General features: G+C 35.7%; 1 protein-coding gene across 4 annotated transcripts in view; it reads right to left on the bottom strand.

Annotated features, from left to right (window-relative positions):
* LOC132031336 (uncharacterized) overlaps positions 1-20551 on the bottom strand; it is a 58179-nt gene that overhangs the window by 15042 nt on the left and 22586 nt on the right. The window contains exon 2 of one of the 4 annotated variants that reach the window (XR_009408241.1): positions 14293-14615. The exons of the other annotated variants lie outside the window; for them this stretch is intronic. The gene's annotated coding sequence lies outside the window, so the exon portion shown is untranslated. Of the gene's footprint in view, positions 1-14292; positions 14616-20551 lie in introns of those variants that run through there. 4 annotated transcript variants of the gene reach the window in all.

Below are 20551 nucleotides of genomic sequence, written 5' to 3'. Positions count from 1 at the left end.
GAGGTAATTAGCTAAAGCTAGAGAACTAAGGACCGCCAGAAGGCACTTTAAGAGGCCGAAAAGAAAAATGCTACTAATACCGACGTTGGCTAGATGGCACACGAAAAATCAACCAAGAAGACCCATTTTTCCCCGAAATAAGGACTTACCAATCCCTGACCATTTCCCACAATGCGAAATTCGTCAATGGAGAAAATTCGTCAGAAATCGATCGAAACCTATAGAGAATATGCCAGTGGCTGGAGAGACGAGGCGGCACATGTGAAACCACCTATGACTTACCAATCCTTCGAGTTGGTGGGAAATTGCATTTATACTATACCAAGAAGCTGATTGTTTTGACAAAATGATAACTATGAAAGAGAGCTCCTTTGCAGATTTAGTCGCCGTTGGAGAAGACATCAAAGATGGCCTCACGACCGGCAAGATTGTCAGTGTACTAAACAGATCATGTGCGTCTAGCGCCGCAAGTGCCAAAAAGAAAAGAGAGATGTAGCTTATGTTTCTAGAGCTACTAGCCCAAAAATTCGAGGAAAAGAGATAACCAACAAAAATCAAGACAACTACCAATCGCCTCCACCAACCAGCTATATAACCACTTCACTCAATATGGCCCAATGTTTGTGTGCTACGCACTACCTGGATACCAAGCTCCACAACCAAATTACCAAATACCAACACCTAGCAACCAAGCTTCACGACCAAATTATCGAATGGCAGCACCCAATAACCAAGCTCCACAAAACCAGACTTTCAAAGACCAACCACCAGCAAACTATGAGTCACCACAAAAGAAACCTCCGAAAGTATTCACTCCTTGGCCAGAATCAAGAGCTAGTTTGTTTGCCAAGCTAAGAGATACCGGTCGAATGAATGCTATTCCACCAAAACCTGCTAATCCCAAGGATCGATGGTACAGGCCAGATTTCACTTGCGCCTATCATTCTAACTAAGTTGGCCATAATACCGAATATTGCATAAACTTAAGGCACAAGCTACAAGATATGATTGACAATCATGAGCTTATCCTGGAACCAACACCTCTAAATGTGGACACAAATCCTTTTCCGAAGCATGGAGGGAATCAAATTCACATGATAGAAAGAGGTGATGAATAGGAAGAGAGCCCTGCGATCATTTGTCCAGATATTGAAGGGTTGGAAAGCACTGTTGCCTCGTTGTCCTTACAAGAGCGAAAAGAAGTGTTGGGCCCTTTGACAAGGAAATCTGAGATGTCCCAGTCATGTGTATTAGCCAAGAAAGAGCCCTTCATTCTCAAATATCCATCAACAGTCTCTCGAATTTAGAACGAGCCATTTGTACTCAAAACAACAGGGCCAGTTGAGAATGCACCTTTTGTTATCAAACCACCGCACCTGATGATGGTCAATAAAAGAAAAGAGATAGCCGCTGTGGTTCAGGGTATAAATAAGTCCGAAAGATGTTATGCTCCAGAAAAGCCTGTACTCGAAGCGCTACATCATGAAAATCCTGAGAAAACACCAATCACTGAAAGCGAAGCTGAAAATTTTTGGAGGCAAATCTTTTGGTCAAGGATTATCCGATTGTTGAGCACCTACATAAGACTCCTGCCAGGATATCAATAACGTCCTTATTACTCAGTTCGTCTTAACATCACTTAGCCTTAATGAAAGCTTTGGATGAAGTCCAAGTGTCCGTCGACACTACAAGTGAAACGTTGGCCAAGATTGTGGGGTATGTTGTATGAGCGCATGGGCTATCATTTTCTGATGACGAATTACCATAAAAGAGGGTAAAACCCACAACAAGGCCTTACATATACTTGATCAAATGCACAAGATTATCCTCAAGTCGATTGATGGAGGGTTGAAGTGTATGCCTTGTGATGACTTTGAAACAGCTTGGATATGATGTTGGCAAAATCCGCCAAAGTCGAACAAATGTAAAAGCCTATGATGGCGCAACCAGCGACCCAATTGGAGAAATAGATCTACACATACAAATAGGTCCCGCAGAGTTCGTGGTAAAGTTCGTCATCATAGATGTCAAAACGAGTTACAACTTATTATTGGGACGCCTATGGTTACACGCCACTGGAGTCGTGGAATCTTCTTTGCACCAGTATCTCAAATCTATATGAGATGATTAAGAAGTTGTAATTCAAGATAAAGGGAGTATCCATAACTATCCAGACAATTCAATACGCATCATAGAGAAGTCACCAGTTAGTACTAATTTTCACACCGTTGAATTAGCCATGATAGATCGCAGGGAAAATAATGAAGATATCCCTATGCCACCGGTCTACAAAATGGTTGCTACGATTATGATAAGAAGTGGGTTTGAGCCCGGAAAAGGTCTGGGAAGGAACTTACAAGTAATTAAAGAACCAGTGAATATAAAAAATGGGAAGTATCGATTTGGGGTTGGATACGAGCCGTGTGAAGCAAAAGAAGAAGAAGCAGAACTTGGACCGAGAGGTCCTCTTTGAAATGAGAAAGCCATTCCCTCATCTATACCAATCCTCCATAGCATGCTTATTGAGTCACAACAGAAAAGATCTAGAAGAGGGTTTAAGGACGTTATTTTCGGAAGAGGAGCGCGCAGCCATCATCGAAGAATGCTTTGAAGCATTGGAAATTTGTCGTCTTTGAGCCAGGGGAAACAATAAGTGGATGGACTTTTACCCCGTTGTTCACTCGGCGGTAGAAAGAATGCTCACTTTCAGAAAAAATGGTAAAAGTCGGCTTTGAGGCCCGGCTTGTCCCCTTTTCATGTTTTCTTATTGCGTGTTGTTTAATAACGAAAATGGCTCGACGTTCCATTTCGATTCAGGACCACAGTTTGTATCACTCTTTTTAAATTTCAATGAAAAATTATTTTACTTTATGTATATGTATATATATATATATATACATACATACATAATTAAGATTTCTTTTACATGATTGATAACGGAGTTATTTTATTTTACAGTAATAATACAGAGGCCACAAATAAGTAAAAACGACGACGAACAAAACAACGATCAAGAAGAAGAGATAACTGGACCGGAAGGGTTGATAGGCGTTGAAGAGGAATATGAAAATAGACCAACACCAAACCTAGAGGAAATAGAGCCAGTTAATCTAGGAAATGAGGAATTGATTCGGGAAACTAGAATAAGTGTACATTTGACAGAAACTGAGAAAGAAGGGTATCAGAGCTTATTGAGAGAGTATGAGGATTTTTTCGCTTGGTCATACGCCGATATGCTGGGTTTGAGTACCAACATTATCGCTCATAGGTTGCCAATCCTAGAAGGATTCACCCCGGTGAAACAGAAAATCAGGCAACCTAAGTCTGATGTCAGCATCCAAATTAAAGAAAAAGTAGAAAAGCAGATTCAGTCAGGGGTGGTGGAAGTGACACCATACCCGGCATGGTTAGCGAACATAGTTCCTGTACCAAAGAAGGACGGGAAAGTAAGGATATGTGTGGAATATCGTGATCTTAACCGCGCTAGTCCAAAAGATAATTTCCCGCTCCCTAACATTCATATACTTATTGACAACTGCGCCAAGCATGAGGTACAATCTTTTATGGATTGTTACGCGGGCTATCATCAAGTACTGATGGATGAGGGAGATGCTCAGAAAATAGCATTCATCACACCATGGGGGTATATCTCTACCGGGTAATACTTTTCGGGCTCAAGAATGCTGGCGCTACTTACATGAGGGCGATGACCTCCATTTTCCATGATATGATACATAGAGAGATCGAGGTATATATGGAGGACATCATCATCAAGTCCCGAGTGAGTGAGGATCACCTCAAACATTTGAGAAAATTCTTCGACAGACTCCGCAAATACGATTTGAAGCTGCATCCTACTAAATGCGCATTTGGAGTGCCTTCTGGAAAGTTCTTAGGATTCATAGTCAGCCGTCATGGTATTGCGTTGGATCCCACAAAGATCAAAGCAATTCAAGAACTCCCACCATTAACCATAAAGAAAGAGGTCATGAGCTTCCTAGGGAGGATGAATTTCATTGGACGTTTCATCGCTCAATCCATGGTAATTGTAGAACCAATCCTCCAACTCCTCAAGAAAGATGCTCCGACTTAATAGACGGAAGATTGTCAGAAAGCCTTCGACACAATCAAAGATACTTGTCAAATCCACCCGTTTTGGTTCCGCCAAGGCTGGGAAGCCCTTTACCGTTGTACATGTCAGTAATAGAGAATGCTTTTGGGTGCATATTGGCACAAAATGACGAAACAGGCAAGAAAGAGAGATTTATATACTACATCAGTGAGAAGCTCACACCCTATGAATCCAAATAGTCTTTGGTGGAAAAAACGTGTTGCGCTCTAACCTGGGTGTCTCGGAAATTAAGACATTATGGCTATATACACGACTCATTTGATCTCAAGAATGGACCCCCTATGATACATCTTTCACCAACCTATGCCGATAGGGAAATTGGCAAAATGGGAAATGCTATTTAGTGAGTTCAACATCTAATACGCCACACAGAAAGCAGTTAAGGGGCAAGCATTAGCAGATTTACTGGCAGGAAGCCCAGTAGATGACAAGCTCGTACCTTTGTGGACTTATTTCCATGATGAAGAAGTGATAACAATTGAGGGAGAAGAAAATGAAGATGAATTAGGCTAGAAAGTACACTTTGATGGAGAGGTCAATTTTAAAGGATCGGGAATCAACGCCGTTTTAGTTTTCAGACTCAGGCCAATATTATCTAGTGGCCGCCAAGTTGAACTTCAGTTGCACCAACAACATGGCTGAATACGAGGCATGTATCCTGGTTCTACATTTAGTCCTTGACATGGATGTGAGAGATCTTCAGATAATTGGCGACTCAGATCTGTTAATTCATCAGGTTCGAGGGGAATGGACCACCAAAAATGGAAAGATCATACCGTATGTTAGACTTGTGCAAAGACTAGCAGATCGATTCCAAAAAGTCAAGTTCAAGCATATACCAAGCACACAAAATGAGTTTGTTGAAGCATTGGCATCAATAGCATCCATGATTTAGTATCCTGACAGTAGGTACATTGATCCAATCAAAATCAAAGATCAACCAGCCCATTGCGCTTTTGTAGAAGCAAAGATCGATGGGAAACGCTGGTATGTTGACATAAAAATGTATTTGAAAAAAGGAGAATATCCTGAAGGAATCACCATCAATTAGAAGAAGACTATCAAGAATTTGGCGAATGGTTTCTTCCTCAACAAGAACATTCTGTACAAAGAACCCGAATTTGGGATTGCTTAGATACGTTGACTCCGTCGAAGCCACAAGATTGATTGAAGAAGTGCATGCTGGAACCTGCGGGCCTAACATGAATGGGTTCGTGCTAGCAAAGAAAATCTTAAGAACAGGTTACTGCTAGATGACCATAGAGAATGATTGTAGCAAATTCGTCCAAAAATGCCACAAGTGTCAGATTTATAGAGACTTGATAAAGGTTCCTCCAACAGAACTAAACGCAATGATATCGCCTTGGCCACTCGTCGCTTGGGGGCATGGACGTCATAGGGCCAATTGAGCTGGAAGCGTTAAACAAACACCTCTTCATTTTGGTCCCCATATATTGCTTCACCAAGTGAGTGGAAGCAGCATCTTATGCATCAGTAACAAAGAAAGTAGTCACAGATTTTGTGCGCAACAACATCATATGCTGATTTGGCATCCCAAAATCAATCATAACAGACAATGGGGCTAATTTGAATAGCCACTTGATGAGAGAAATATGTGCGCAGTTTCGAATCACTCACCAGAATTCGACAGCATACCGGCCACAAATGAATGGGGCTATGGAAGCCGCCAACAAAAACATCAAGAATATCCTCAGAAAGATAATTGATAACTACAAAGACTGGCATGAACAATTGCCATATGCATTACTGGCATATCGCACAACCGCCAGGACTTCAACTAGGGCCACTCCGTAACTGTTGGTGTATGGCACTGAAGCAGTAGTACTAGCCATAGTAGAAATCCCTTCACTTCGAATCATACAAGAAGCTGAATTGGACGATGCAGAATGGATCCGCAAGGGGTATGAACAACTAGCTTTGATAGATGAAAAGCGATGATTGTTGTTTTCCATGGTCAATTGCACCAACAAAGAATGGCACGAGCTTTCAACAAATATGTAAGAACCAGGGTTTTTCAAATTGGGCAATTGGTGCTCAAACGAATATTCGCAAATCAAGAAGAATACAAAGGAAAGTCTGCACCAAACTAGCAAGGGCCCTATATGGTGCGAAAGGTACTGTCAAGAGGAGTAGTGGTACTTGCTGAAATGGATGGCCAGGAATGGCCAAGAGTAATAAATTCAGATGCCATCAAGAGATATTACGTGTGAAGAAGAAGATGACTACGAAGATTCAGAGTTTTTATAGTTTATGCTGCTTTAATTACATTTCCTTTGATAGTAATTTTGCATTTTTCATAGAAAAACCAAATTCAAAATTATGTACGAACTACGCGAGGACCTGATTCCCTATACTTATAAGGGGATACGTTGGCACTTTTCCAAGCTCGGTCACTTTAAACCAAAAAATTCAAAATTATGAATTTTAAACTACGTTATGACCTGATTCCCATTTGGGATACGTAGGCACTCTTTGAGTTCAGTCACACAAAAAAAATCCCAATATGTTTACCCTGAACTACATTTCGACCTGATTCCCAAAACGGGTTACATAGGCGCTCTCCCGAGCTTGGTCATTCCAAATAAAATTCCTAATAAACCTTAGGAAACCTCAGAATTAATCTAGCAAGAGGGAGATGAAAGTAACCCCACACAGAAACTGGGGCAAAATTTTTGAGAGGACCTCAAAAATTCTTTAAATATATCAATTCAAAGGAACGAACTGACTAAAACTTCTACAATGGGGCAGAACTTTTGAGAAGCATCTCAAAAATTTCTCAGGTGCAGTAAAATTCATAATCGACAAGTACACACTTACCTTTGGGGCAGAATTTTTTAGAGGGTCTAAAACATTCCTTTGATGTAGCGAAATTCGAGTTGGTACAAAGATGTATACAAACTAGGGAAAAAATTTCGAAAGGGATTCGAAAATTTTACCAATCAAGATCAAGAAGAAGAAGAAGAGATGGAAGACCTTGTTTGAGTAATTAATGTCATGACATTAAAAGGCTGTGTATAAAATATATCATTTAAAAAAAATACATATGTTTTCCAAAATCATCGTCCAAAAATTTTCAACTTTGCTAAAAAATAAAAGATTTTTAAGGAAAATGAACATTCTATCCTGCCGAAGTGTGAACGGAAGAAGTCCATGTGCAGGAAGAGCGGTCGACCATATAGGAAACTGACGAATTTTTCTGTGGATGCAGGAATAAACAAGCATGGATACTTTTATACTAACTTGTTTGCTAAGATGTTTGAAACAGGATAACGACAACGAGCAAAGTGAAGAAGAAATTTCAAGGAATAGTGGCAAAGAAGAGTATACGAAAGGGTAATGAAGCCCTCCCTAAGTAAAGTTCGTTTACGCTGACAAGTTTTTTCATTTTACAGAGCACAAAGATTTTTACAACAGAAAATTTTAAGACTACGGAAAGATATAATGACGGTTTACCCAAGTCTGATCTCCACTAAACAGTATCGTATCAAGGTATTGAGACCCCGGCCTAGACGTCGCATGGCTTGCCATGATATAATGACTGATTAGGTGTCTTAAATTTGGTAAGCATAGTCCTCACCTGAACCAGGTGACGTAATTCTGACATCAAATTTAAGATCGTCGACGCAGAATGTCAGCAAAGATGGATTAATTTTGACCCGAAGGGTGGTCACAATTTTCATCCTGACATTCTGTTATTTGAAGATGACGCGTTGATATCGACATTGAAATGTCGTATTCACAAGCAAAAGAGTCTACTCCTTTCGGAAGATGTGAACCCTGTCGACGAGCGGGTATTCTTCTCCGGAGTCAAAAAAGGAAGGTGTCAGTCTTGCCACCGAGGTAAGATTCATTCCTAAATATGATGATATGGATTAAGCGACTACGTCTTTGAAGGGGCTAAGTCATCATCCATAGATATAGCCAAAAAATAGGTAGCATGGTTCCAAGTTTGATGTCCACAATCGTTGAAATACGAATGTGATTCCTACATCAAGATTTGCGGTTGCTACTGTGGTTTATTTCAAGCTAAAGTAATCCTGGTTCAGGGATAGTGATAGTCATGAGAAAAGGCTCTGCACTTGAGTATGCAGTAGTTAACTTGAATATTCTGACTAAATGTTGTAATTTTGACCACAAAGGTTAGTAGTCATCATGAAAGGAATATGATATTGCACTCTGATTGTCCAATCTTCATTTGGGTATTTTTGACTATAAGTGATGTAGTCCCAAACTCGTATATCGCAGATTTCATATGAGGATAACAATGCAGAGACACCAAATTTGCGACTGTCACCGCAGTGTGTGAAAATGATGTGAGTCCAAATTTTTAGGGGTAGCAGATGTCATAAGAAACAAAAATTTGTACGTATCATGGCTCTATCTATTCATTAAAAAAAAAAAGAGTTCTGCATCTTGGGTGAACAAATAGGTGTGGGGGAGAGTGAGAGGGGGAGCCGATTTTCAAATAAGTAAATCGGATCATTCAATGTTTAGTTGGAGGTCGACATCAAGTATTGTCCTTCTTCTGCGTGGATGACATTGCTTTCTCTAGTAATGACTTAGCTTCGATAAATGAGCTTAAGAGAATATTAAGAACCCCATTCCTGACTGCAATCGTAAGATCAAGATCAGAAGTTTCAGGGTTAGTTTCACTCTCTTCATCTTGAGGCATATTAACATTTCCCAATTCAAGGGAAAGATCCTCACTGTTAACAAGAGGAACATAAGGGACTACTAGTCCTCTCTTACGTCGTCAGGTCAGTATGTCTTCCACTAATTGGTTTGACAGCATCTTCCCCTGGAGGAGTAGTAGCATTTTTTTCTCTATGGGCAGATGACATAGGGAGTCTAAAAGACGGTTGATCACTTCACTCAGGTTCTTCTTGTTGATGACTTTGACCCCGCACTTGAAAATATGGTTTTAATTAATAGCATCCTGCTTACGAAAATGACAATCGGACTGGGGTGTGAAGGTTTCGCAGGAATACGGTATAGCCCGGCCCAGATCCCAACGGAAATTTTCATTGAAAAATGAAAACATCCAAAAATGATGTGAAAAGAGCCGGCCAAAGTGTCGTGATTATTATCCAAAGTAGTCAAAATTATTTCAAATATATATATATACACACAAAAGCACACACTTACAGGAAAAGAAGAAAAAAGACGGATAAGCGTTCGCTAAGAGCCGGACAAATGACGAAAACTGACAGAGTTAACTTATAAAGAAAATGGCAAGAATGCCGAACAGGTTTGGCATTTATGATAAAGATAAAAATTTCAAATAAGTAACAGCAGGACTCAGCACTTGGAGACGGACTAAAAGCTACAAAGATGGAAGCAAGAAGCCAGACTCAAGACATGCGGAGCGAACGTGGAACTTTTCTTAGACAACTAGTCAAAAATCATTTACCCGTCAAGCTCTCTACACTAGGGATTGGAAAATCACTTCAAGCATCAACACTCATAAACCTCTTCAAAAAACTGCTTCCGGTCAGATTTTTCACCGGAAATAGTCCAAGGGATTCCCACATAAAGGGACATTCCTTTTCAGGCTATCGAGTCGAACTACAATTGGCCTGATTCCCAAAGCCAGGGATATGTAGGCTACTCAAGCTTCGAGGATCGGCCAAATTCCTATAATTATCCCGGGACATCTCGGGATAGTTTAAAGATTCGTTATTTCATAGTCCTCCTAGATTCAGAACTACAAGTGGCCTGAATTCTCATATAACCTGAGATATATAGGAAGCCTAGAGATTAGGGTCCGGCCATACTTTCAAAATTTTGCATAAAAAGAAGGTTGTAGTATCTCTTATTCGGTAAAAATTAGGTTCGTCGAAATTCGTAGCTCAAGGATAGCCTTGCCATCCTAGAACTCCGAAGGAGCAGTTGTTGACACCTAATTTTGACCTCATAAGTTACGTATTTTAAGTTTTCAAAATTCCCGAGCCAAAGGCAGAGTAAGGATATTTTCTTTCAATTCTAAAATTCAAAATTCTAAGAAAATTGCAAAAATGACGTTTAATTATTATTTCCTAAATGAAAACTGAAAAATATAAGAAATACGAGTTATTTATTCTCATCCTGCTCCATTTAGTTCGGAAAAATTGTTAACTTAAACAACGTATCAATTACGGCTCATTTTATTGCATTTTTCACATTTTTAAATATTACCTGGAACTATGTTAAATTAGGCTTGTTTTGAAGCTAATTTTTAAATTTGAGAGTTTGGAAATTTAATTAGCCTAAATAATTATTTCTACTTAGTAATATAGGTGTTTATAATATTTGGCTTAATATAACTTAAATTAGGAAGGGGCTTATTTGAATTTTTATAAAAGAGGGAGGGAGGGGGGGGGGGGGGGGAGGATATTTATAAAAAAAAAAAAAGGGGGGGGGGGGGGATGAAAGTTTATCAAATAAACATTTCAACCCCCATTTCTTTATTTCTCAAAACAACACACCCCTCACCTCTGTTTGAGGTGAAACCTTGGGTTTCCGCCTTTGGAGTCCAATTCGCAATGATTTAGGCCATTTTTTGCCAGATTTTATAGGGCTATCACGATTGTCAGGTTCAATTTCATATAATTTTTCATTTGTTGGTCTCGAATTTAATTTGTTTTGGGATGTTTCTCGGGTTTTCTCATGTATATAGTTGCCATGGGAAAGGCCCCGAGCCCTTAGCTAACTTGTGCGCTATGTACACTAAAGGAAGGACCTAGGGTAATTTCCCATAATTTGAATACCATGTTTTGGGGATTCTATCTTGTTTTATACGATTTTGGTGCTATTGTATCGTTTGGATAAGGTGAATTTGTTTTATTTGTGACAAGGCGTACTATCCTAGATTTTTCTGATTTTATTGGAATTTCTTTTGGGTATAATTAGTTGGATTCTTAGTTGTAGTATGGGATTTATCTGAAATTTTATTGAAAATAGTACGAATTGGTACTATTTTGAAAAATTCCTTTGTCCTATCCGATTTTGAAATTATTTGCGATATTCTTGGAATTGGGGGAGGGGAGGGGGGTGGGGAATCAATTTTGAGGAGCACCTAGAACTTTCTATTTTGGTCTTTAAGGTTCTCACTATTGTCCTATAAATATCTAGTGTTCATGACTAAAAAAGGGATCCCAATTTTTATTTTCTCCCACGGCTAAAGTTGAAATTCTCATTAAGTTTCTACACTAGCTTTACATATATTAATATACTACCCCCAAAATACCTATACAAATATTATAGAACTTAATATACACTATAATAATATCAATGTATTAGACGATCATATAACAATACTACTATTTTTGGAAAAATCTAAGAGTTAAGGGCTTTTTAAGGGTGCTTGGTTGTTGGTGTTTGAAGTTTGAAGACTCAATCCCCATTTTGATCTTTAGGTTGCCCTACAAAAAGGTAATACTACCATTTTAATCTTATTTTATTCTCTTTTTTTTTTTAGTTTATATTGCCATTTATATTGTTTGAATCATGTTGTGCTATTTGACTTTTCAAACTGTTTAGGTGTGTTAAATGAGATAATGGGATTGTTTGAATGCTTTTAGTGTTGTTAATAGAGTTCAGAATTAAAAAATGGCTCTTTGATTTAAAAAGAGTTATTTGGAACCTCTATATTTACTGTTCTATTAGTTTTCTAGACTACGGAAGTTTGGACTTATAGATTTTGAGTTATAGTATGGTTGAGTGATGACATGAGGTGTTTTGAAGGATTCTGGCTTTGGAAATAGCTTTAGATGGAATAGAGGGTCTGTTTTTGTCCTAGATTACTACTTTATTGATATCCTCGAATAAGAATTTGTTGGCTTGTCTCTTATGGTCTTCTGTGTTGATTGAGAGTATGAAGTGTTATCTTGACACCGTTTTAGCCTTTGAAATCACTGAATATGTTTTTTGTGTCATAATCTTGTTATTTTTTTTAACTTAGTTAAGACCTAAGTGTTATTAGGTTGATATTAGTATTGAGTATGGTTTGTAGAGTTTTGAGACCCTGGAATTAACTAAGTGGTGCTAATCATAAAATTGAAACCTGTTTTGCTAAACTATAGTCTTATCAGTCTATGCAGACTTGTATTTGTTCTTATCTGAAATTTTTGGAAAGCTCAAGTGATAAATTAGGCCAGAATTGCTTTTGTTTTGGTACTTGCTTTTTTGGAATCACCTAAGTTATAACAAGATTAAAAAATGAATCATGTTTTCTAAAAGTAAGTATAAAAGGTTCAAATCGGTATCATAGTTGATATGCAACTTCAAAATTTGTAAAGGTTGTTTTTCCTTTCTCTGTGTTCTAAGTGTGCAGAACTGTTTGTCTTCATAGCTTAGTTTCTCTTTAAATTGCTTAGCTGATCATAGACTTCAAAACACTTGGTTTTTTTTTCCTGGAAATTGAATAACTGGATACCTTAAGGAGAAAATAACTTCAAAATGTGTAATATCTTTGCTGAGTTTCAGTTTTATCTCTCCTTGCTTACAAACAGTTTCAAAGTGTGCATTTGCCAACCTCGTTTTTGTGTGATCTAGTGTGCGTTCAGTTCTGTATACCTTTATGACCCTAGAATAGGATCATGTACCCTTTATGAGTTCTTTCCTTAGATTTTGTGGGAACCGATGCAATTTTGTGGAAAATTATTCGGATCTGTAATGAGTGAACTTGCCTCAAAATTTACTTTTAGACTAAATTGTGTTTATTAAGTAATTGCTTAGGATCATTGTGATCCATTTGGTTTGGAACACACTTCTGTGCATTGAAATTGGCATTAGCTTGTAACTTGACACTGTCTTGAACTTATTTGTCTAAAACTGAAGTTTTTTATTTGCTGAACAAGGCTCTTAAGACTAAAAATCATAAGAAATGGACATATTTGACTCTAGAGCAGCAAAAATGTGATTGGAAATTGTGCTACAACTTGCAGTTTTGCTTATTTTTCCAAGTCTGAAAACTGAAAACTAAGTGAAATCCTTTCCTGTGCAAAGACTGTTTCCTTATGATTCTTGTTAAGTGTTGAAATGGAACCTGAATTAGCTAATGAAGTTAAGATCATGAAACTTGTTTTGTATACTATTGACCACTAAGTTATTTGAGTAGCAAGTCACTAAAACTGTCAAAAGTAGGGTCTTAAATCTCTTTTGTGAAACTGTGTGTGTTTGAACTCATTTGACTGCTTATTTTGACCTTATACTTGCATGAAGTTCCTTCATAGTGTCAAAACTTAGTCTGAAAAACTGGTTCTTAACCAGAAAAATTATTTGGTATTACATGTAGTGTTTAGTGGATTCTGTGGAGATTCAGCTTCTCATTTATTTGGATACTCTTTACAAAACCATGAAGTATCTCTATTAGCTTGAAAAGGCATTGCATTTGGTTTTGAAAACTCAAAATTGACTTGAAAAGAAGAGGAGACTCTATGTGTGTGCATAATTTTGACCATTTGTGTGTCTACCTGCCTCACTGCTCCCTATTGCCTGCTTCTTTGTGACATTTTGAATTCTGGAAACTTGTTTGAAATATGACTGAAAAGAGGCTAAGTACAAGATTTAAGACCTGTTTTTCTCTAAAAATGGATTACAAAAGTTTAAAGAGGGAACTGCAAGTTTTTTTATTTTTTGAAATATGAAAAATGCTCGCCTAGTGTGTGATCTCGCCTTGAAATATCTGTGACACTACTTTTAAATCTCTTTTTGAATTTTTTCTTGGATTGATATACTTGACCAATAGAAGATTGTACAGTTCTATTCCTTTCACCTTTGATGCACATTGCTATGTTATTAAACATAGCTCCTCCATGACTTTTAGACATAGTTTTTTCCATCAAGAATTCCTGTCTTCTTTTACTTTGATCCTTACTTGAAATTGTGTTGAAATCTGTGTGAGGTATTTGTCACCTAATTAACTCCCAAAATCATGTGTATAGTTGTTAACTGTTTCCACCAGTTTGATGAAAAGTTAAAATAGATTGAGACCTGCAAATCTAATTTTTCTTTTGAATCTGTAAAAAACTTTATGGAACTGGACACTTTTGGTGTCCTGGGTGGCATTGACTTGAATTTAGAGACTCTAGTTGCATCTTTTTACCTGCTAGCATCCTTGAATTCCTAAATTAATAAATTAACTTGAATTATAGATTTTGTCTGTGACTAGATTTGTGGAATCTGTGTTAATAGCTTTAAAACTGGAAACTTTAAGAGTCTTATCAATAATGTGTCATGTGTTGCCTTACTCTTGTCAAAACGGATCATGTTCTTGGAATTACAATTTGATTTTAAAACTGCTCTTTTCACTAGTGTTTTGAAAACTGGTTCATGTATACTTGTCTTGGTTTGAAATTGCTTGTTCCCTTCTTGTGCTAGCTGAATTGTCACTTGACATTCTTGCTTGAACTGGCTATTTTGAAATTGTGACCTTGATTGCCTACTTGCCTTGATTGTTAGCTAAATCTTGAATAGTATGAACCTGGAAAAAGTCTTTGACATTACTAGGAAGTTTGATAATTTTGTCAGTGGCTTAAATGTGGTATTTGAGGGTTGAGTATTGAGGGAGTATATAGTGTATATCAGGCGTTTATGGAAGGTATGTCCTTCATTGTGTTTTGCTCTCCATTGTGATAGTATATCATGTGATATACTGCGCATATCACAGCTCTGACACTTAGAAAAATTCGTGGCTAATTAGCAGTTGGACCTAACTTGGGCTTGCCTATCTCTTTTACTGATTTATTAAGCTATTAGCTTCCTTTTTGCACAAACTATTCCCACCCCGTTTATTTAGTAATCACGGGCCTGGCCCAAACCGGTTGTAATTTAATTTTTGACTTTGTAATTTAATTAATGTCCTTAGTCAAATACTAATATAATGTATACCCATTTGTTGTGATTACCCTATTCGTTGGTGGGTTCAACGAGACCCATTAACCTTCTTAGGTCGAGTTGACCCCAATCATGGATGGACTAAAGCGTTGGAGAACAATTGGGAGCGGGAAAATTACCTATGCACTTTCTCTGTTGGGCTTGGTCGATCCAACTCCTTACCTCTTTACTATTTATTTGTTTAAAAATAATTAAATATGATTTATTGGAACCCTTTAAAATTATCGCACATTAGAGTTGCCAAAACTGTTTTTACTAAGTATAATAACTGATTTTTTACAAATATTCTCGTGCAAAACAATTTTTTGGGGACTAATCTTAATTTATGTAAATGGATATTTCATTAATAAACAAAACCATGATTTTGGAAAAAAGAAACGACTTAGTAGGCGTTTGGCCATAGATACCAAAAACAAATTCACTTTTTTTGAAATTTTTTAAGTTAGAGTTGGAGTTGTGTCTGGCCATAATTTTTGAAATTGTAGTTTTTGGTGAAATGTAGTTGTAAAAAAGTAAAAACAAAAATTGAAAAACAAGTTTTTTGAGTTTTTAGTATTCCGGAATACAACTTCAAGTTGTATTCGAAATATTTATGGCCAAACGCCCAAAAGTGAAAAAAGTGAAAAAAAATTCCGGAAAAAGGTGAAAAAATTTTAAAATTTCCGGAAAAAGGTGAAATTTTTTTATGGCCAAACGGCACCTTAATCAATTTTATGACAAAACAATTTTGGACCCATGGACATCGTGGACCGTTTTGGACAAAATGTGGACTTGGACCATTAAAAAATTGACTTGGACTAAAATGACTAAAAATTTAAAAATATATAATATCATTATAAATGGATAATAGTATTATGCCTAAAAAATGATTTTTATAAAACTTAAAGACAAAAAATCTTTTCCCAAAACTCGGGTGGGCTTACGTGGTGTTCTACCTAGGTTAAAGGCCTTCGGGAGTTAACCTAGGTGTTCTAATCCGAAACACAACGCCCTATTTTGGACAAAACTCTACCACTTTTCTTTCTTGAAATGTAATATATTTTGCATGAATGACTAACTTTTTGTTGCGGAAATATAAACTGAAACAGTTTTTTCACTATAAACAATTTATATCCACAAAGACATACTATTAGAACTCGTAGGTCAACTGTGTTTTACGGATCTTTAATACCAGGATGCCTAACACCTTCCCCGAGGGATCACCAGAACTCTTACCCATACTTTGGTTAGATTACGATTCTTTTAAAAATTTAACCATTTTAAATGAACCCTTTTCGAATCGATTTTCCTAATTTCCTAAAAATTAGGTGACAACTCTAAACAATATCCATTTAGAGCACCATCTACGTAGAAGTATATTTATTCCTTTTTCCCGGTACGATTGACAGCCGTACTTCCCCGGGACACTTTTCTTTTTAAATGAGGCAAGTGCAAATCTAAATCGGAAAAAATAGAACCGCTACAATATTCAAGCATGAAAATCCAAAGCTCGGTATATACAAGGAATGAAGTCCCGAAAAGATTTAAGATGAAAAAGTGTAACGACGATGATTGCAAACAATATTTTATGTGCGCCAAATGAGGTTATGGACTAGTGCTATATTACATGAGTATAACAATGAGTATATAAGTACTATTTAAGTGTGTAGAGATCAAAGAATTAATTATGTGAGTAATTGGTTAAATGTTGGAATACAGTGGGAGAGTTAGGAATTAATTATGGTAATTAATTAAAATGATTAGTTGGATAATTGTTTCATAGCCATCAACGTGGCATCCTTTAAAGAGGAAGTAAGGTGACTATTATCTTGTTACTAGATGGCAGCACTGACCGAACACTTTGGATTATATAGTGTATCTATGTGTATGTAGTTGTGTACAATTATAAAGATTTATGTATTGGTAGTGATAGTATATATATTTTATATTGCTAATAAACATACCTAAATTTGCACTGTCGATGCATATATAGATGAACATTAATACATATACACAAATGTTATTTGTCTATTAAGTGAAATTATGTTAGCATGATAAAATAGTGAAAAGCAAAAGGAGTGTAAAAGTGACACGTAGCCAAAAACATAATTAATACCTGCCACTTGAAATGACATCATCTGGTGTGATGAAATTTTTATGAGCAAGGGCAAAATAGAAAAAGTACGAATATATTCAATACTAAGCTACAGTAAGATTCTACTTTTAACTAATGGAAATGGCAAGTGCTTTGACCAAATTGCCCTTGGTTGACGATCCACTTCTTCAACTCGTGCTTTTATATAATTTAGTTTTTAAAAAGGGAATTTGTCTATTACAAATTAAAAACTAAAAAAATGGAAGAAATTGCACGAATTGTCCTTCAAATGGGCTGGTATTTAATTTTTGCCTTTAGCAATTAATTTTGGGAATAATTTCAATAATATACAATCCAACATAAAATATTATATTCACGTAGTTATATTTTTAATTTACATATATATGGACAACTTTTTTTACAATAGTGTTTATACACACGATATACAACATTATACACTTACTGTAAATAATATGTCGATCTTATATAAAAGTGTATAATAATGTATAAAAGGATTATTTTGGGTAATATTAAAAATATGAGTCATTTCAGGTAAATATTTTTCCCAAATAGACATAGGCTGTTATTTTCCTTAAATTTTATGCCTAGTGGCCATAAGTTTTTAATGGTGCGGAACATAAATTGTGAGATATTATGATGCAGAAAGATAAATTTATACCCCACAATTTTTTTAGGGACAAAAATTAAACAGCAACACAAAATAAGGGCATAAGTGACAATGAGCCTAAAAAATGGGGAAAAAGTTTTGATAGGACCCACAACACACATGTGGATCCCCACATTATTTTTTTATTTTTTACATGAGTAGAAAGTGAATCTCCTAATTCTTCACCTGAATCTCACCTTAATTTTTTTTTTATCTCTACTATTACGGAAGAGAGAGCCCCACCTTAATTTTTTTTTTTTTTTGTACTATTATAGAAAAGTGGGCTCCAACTTAATTTTTCTTTAAAAATTTTCTACCATTATAAAAGAGTGGGCCCCACCTTAATTCCTTTTATTTAAATTTACTATTATAGAAGACAATTTATAATGTTATTCCTCATTATGGTGTGAGACAATGTGTCTAAATTTATACCCAAAGGTATAAGTTTTAAATCTTTTGATTTTATGACTTCTTTAGCAGTTTTTGTGTTCAATTTAAATCGTTATTTCTTTTTTCCCGAACTTTACTTCTTTACATTTTCTCTAAGCGTACCTTTACCATTTTCTGAACTTATTATCATTATTTAAATATTGCAATTATCTCCTACTTCTTCACGTGGACCCCAACACACGTGGATCCTACCTTAATTTTTTTAATCTCTACTATTATAGAAGAGTGAAGCCCCACCTTAATTTTTTTTTTATATAATTTTTCTATTCACCTTTTTTTTTTTTTTTTTTTTTTAGTGATCGAACGATCCACTATATAGAAACTCATGTTTCTATATATAAATATATTTTATTGTTGCATGAAATGATTAGGTGCCCTTATCTAAAGTAAGGAACAAGGTTATGGACCCCACACTTATGAATAAATATTATATAACATCCATATTACTATTATATATAAGAGTAAATGTGGGACTTTTTGTAGTCCTCACATAATGCTTTGCCCTCCGTGATTGCACCATGTGGCTGCTTACTTTTTTTTTTTTTGCCATTTTGCCTCTCCACTATCATATGTCTTTTTTTTCTTTTTTCTTTCGTGTATGTCTAAAAATATACTCCTTCCGGGAGATATCAAACTTTATAAACGTTAATTTTTCAAGTTGGTAAAAATATACTTTATATATTTAGAAACTATATAAAAAATAAAAGATACTTTATAATTCAAATAATTTAAAAAATGTAAGAAAAACGTGGTCCATCTCGTAAACTCTTTTTTTACTATTGAAACAGGGGAGTATTTTTTACTTGTTTATTTTAACAAATCACGAAAGCTTTATTAATTCTTCCTATATTACCCTTATCATTAAGTAACTATATAAATTATTGATAATCAAACTTAAATTTTCAAAGCATAATTAATAAGGGTAATTAGTATATTTTACTCCTAATAAATAATTTCTTAAGATAAGTCTTTGAGTCAATGAGAGACAAGTAAAAAAGAATCAAGGGAGTACCTTTTACATTATTTGTTATTACATATTTTCTTAAAATTTATGCAACTTTGGAGTCACTATTTCATTTCAATCGAGCATTTATTAGATCTTACTACTTAGTACCCTAATTCTTTTCTTTGGATGTGTTTATGAAGGAAAATATTATGTTAAAACTATTTTTCATCAAAAATAAGTGTGTTCTTACTTATTTTCTTATATGGGTACGTAAGCAAAAAATATTATCTTAAAATCATTTGTATATAATCTAAACAAGTACTATGGGATGTGGGTTGGGGCTGGGGTGCGATGGGTGGTGGGGATGGGGGCTACGGGGGTGGGGGTACTAAAAATGAGGTGTATTGGAGGGCGGGGAAGACACAATGAATGTGAAATTTCATTTGTGGAACTCGATTTTCCTGCTTCTCCTAGAGAAAATGTTTTTAAATAATTTTGACCAACCCAATATGAAAAAATTAAAAAATATTTTTTGATAATTATTCTTCTCCATACCAAACACACACTTTTTTTGTTTTAAACCTTCAAAAATTTACTTCTTTAGTGAATATTGAATATTGTGTCCCTTTGTATTTGCTAATTCTCCTTCAAAACTTCCTCATAAATAATTTGTTCTTTAAAATTATTCAATTATGACTAAGAAACTTTAATAATTACCAATAAGACATGATTAATGTGCTCTTAAATTAAATTAATTATACAATAGAAAAATGTGATACAAATAAGTTATATTTTAATAATTAAATTTTGTTATTTTTAGATTATGAGTTTGGGCCCGGGCTTGACACGGGCCTCATGCAACTAGTTAGTAGATATAATCTCAAAGTGTAAGTCAAAGACCTATATTCCACTTCAATTAGTTGCAATAACGTGTTCTTATGAAAGCAAAAGAGAGACCAAGTTCTAGGTGACAAATAGAGGAGAATAATAATGATTTAAAAGTTATCGCCATGTCGGTTACGTGATTCATTACGTCAATTTCCTATGGATCATAGTAATTTCTTCAAAGTAAAGTAAGATTGAAGAAGAATAGTTATTGGCATAAGAGGTAAGAATTTTTCTATTTTTGATACATTTAAGTTCATCCCGGTCATAGCTAAATTGTGAAATGGGAACTCTGAAATTTATTGCTGGAAATCGGATAAGTTATTGTTGTTGTTGTGTGGGCTGATTTGAGGTATATTTTTGGGTTATGTTGTGGCTGGAAATTATTGGAGTAACTTGAGTATATTCTTGTTGTTGTCATTGATATGTATTTTGAAAGAAAGAAAAGATTGGAGAAGTGTGTTTGATAATCGTATCCAGGCTTGTCGCTCGTCGTGAAAT

The sequence above is a fragment of the Lycium ferocissimum genome, chromosome 9 (assembly GCF_029784015.1).
Source record: "Lycium ferocissimum isolate CSIRO_LF1 chromosome 9, AGI_CSIRO_Lferr_CH_V1, whole genome shotgun sequence".
NCBI classification, from domain to species: Eukaryota; Viridiplantae; Streptophyta; class Magnoliopsida; order Solanales; family Solanaceae; genus Lycium; species Lycium ferocissimum.
This window is presented reverse-complemented; position numbering and strand designations above follow the sequence as displayed.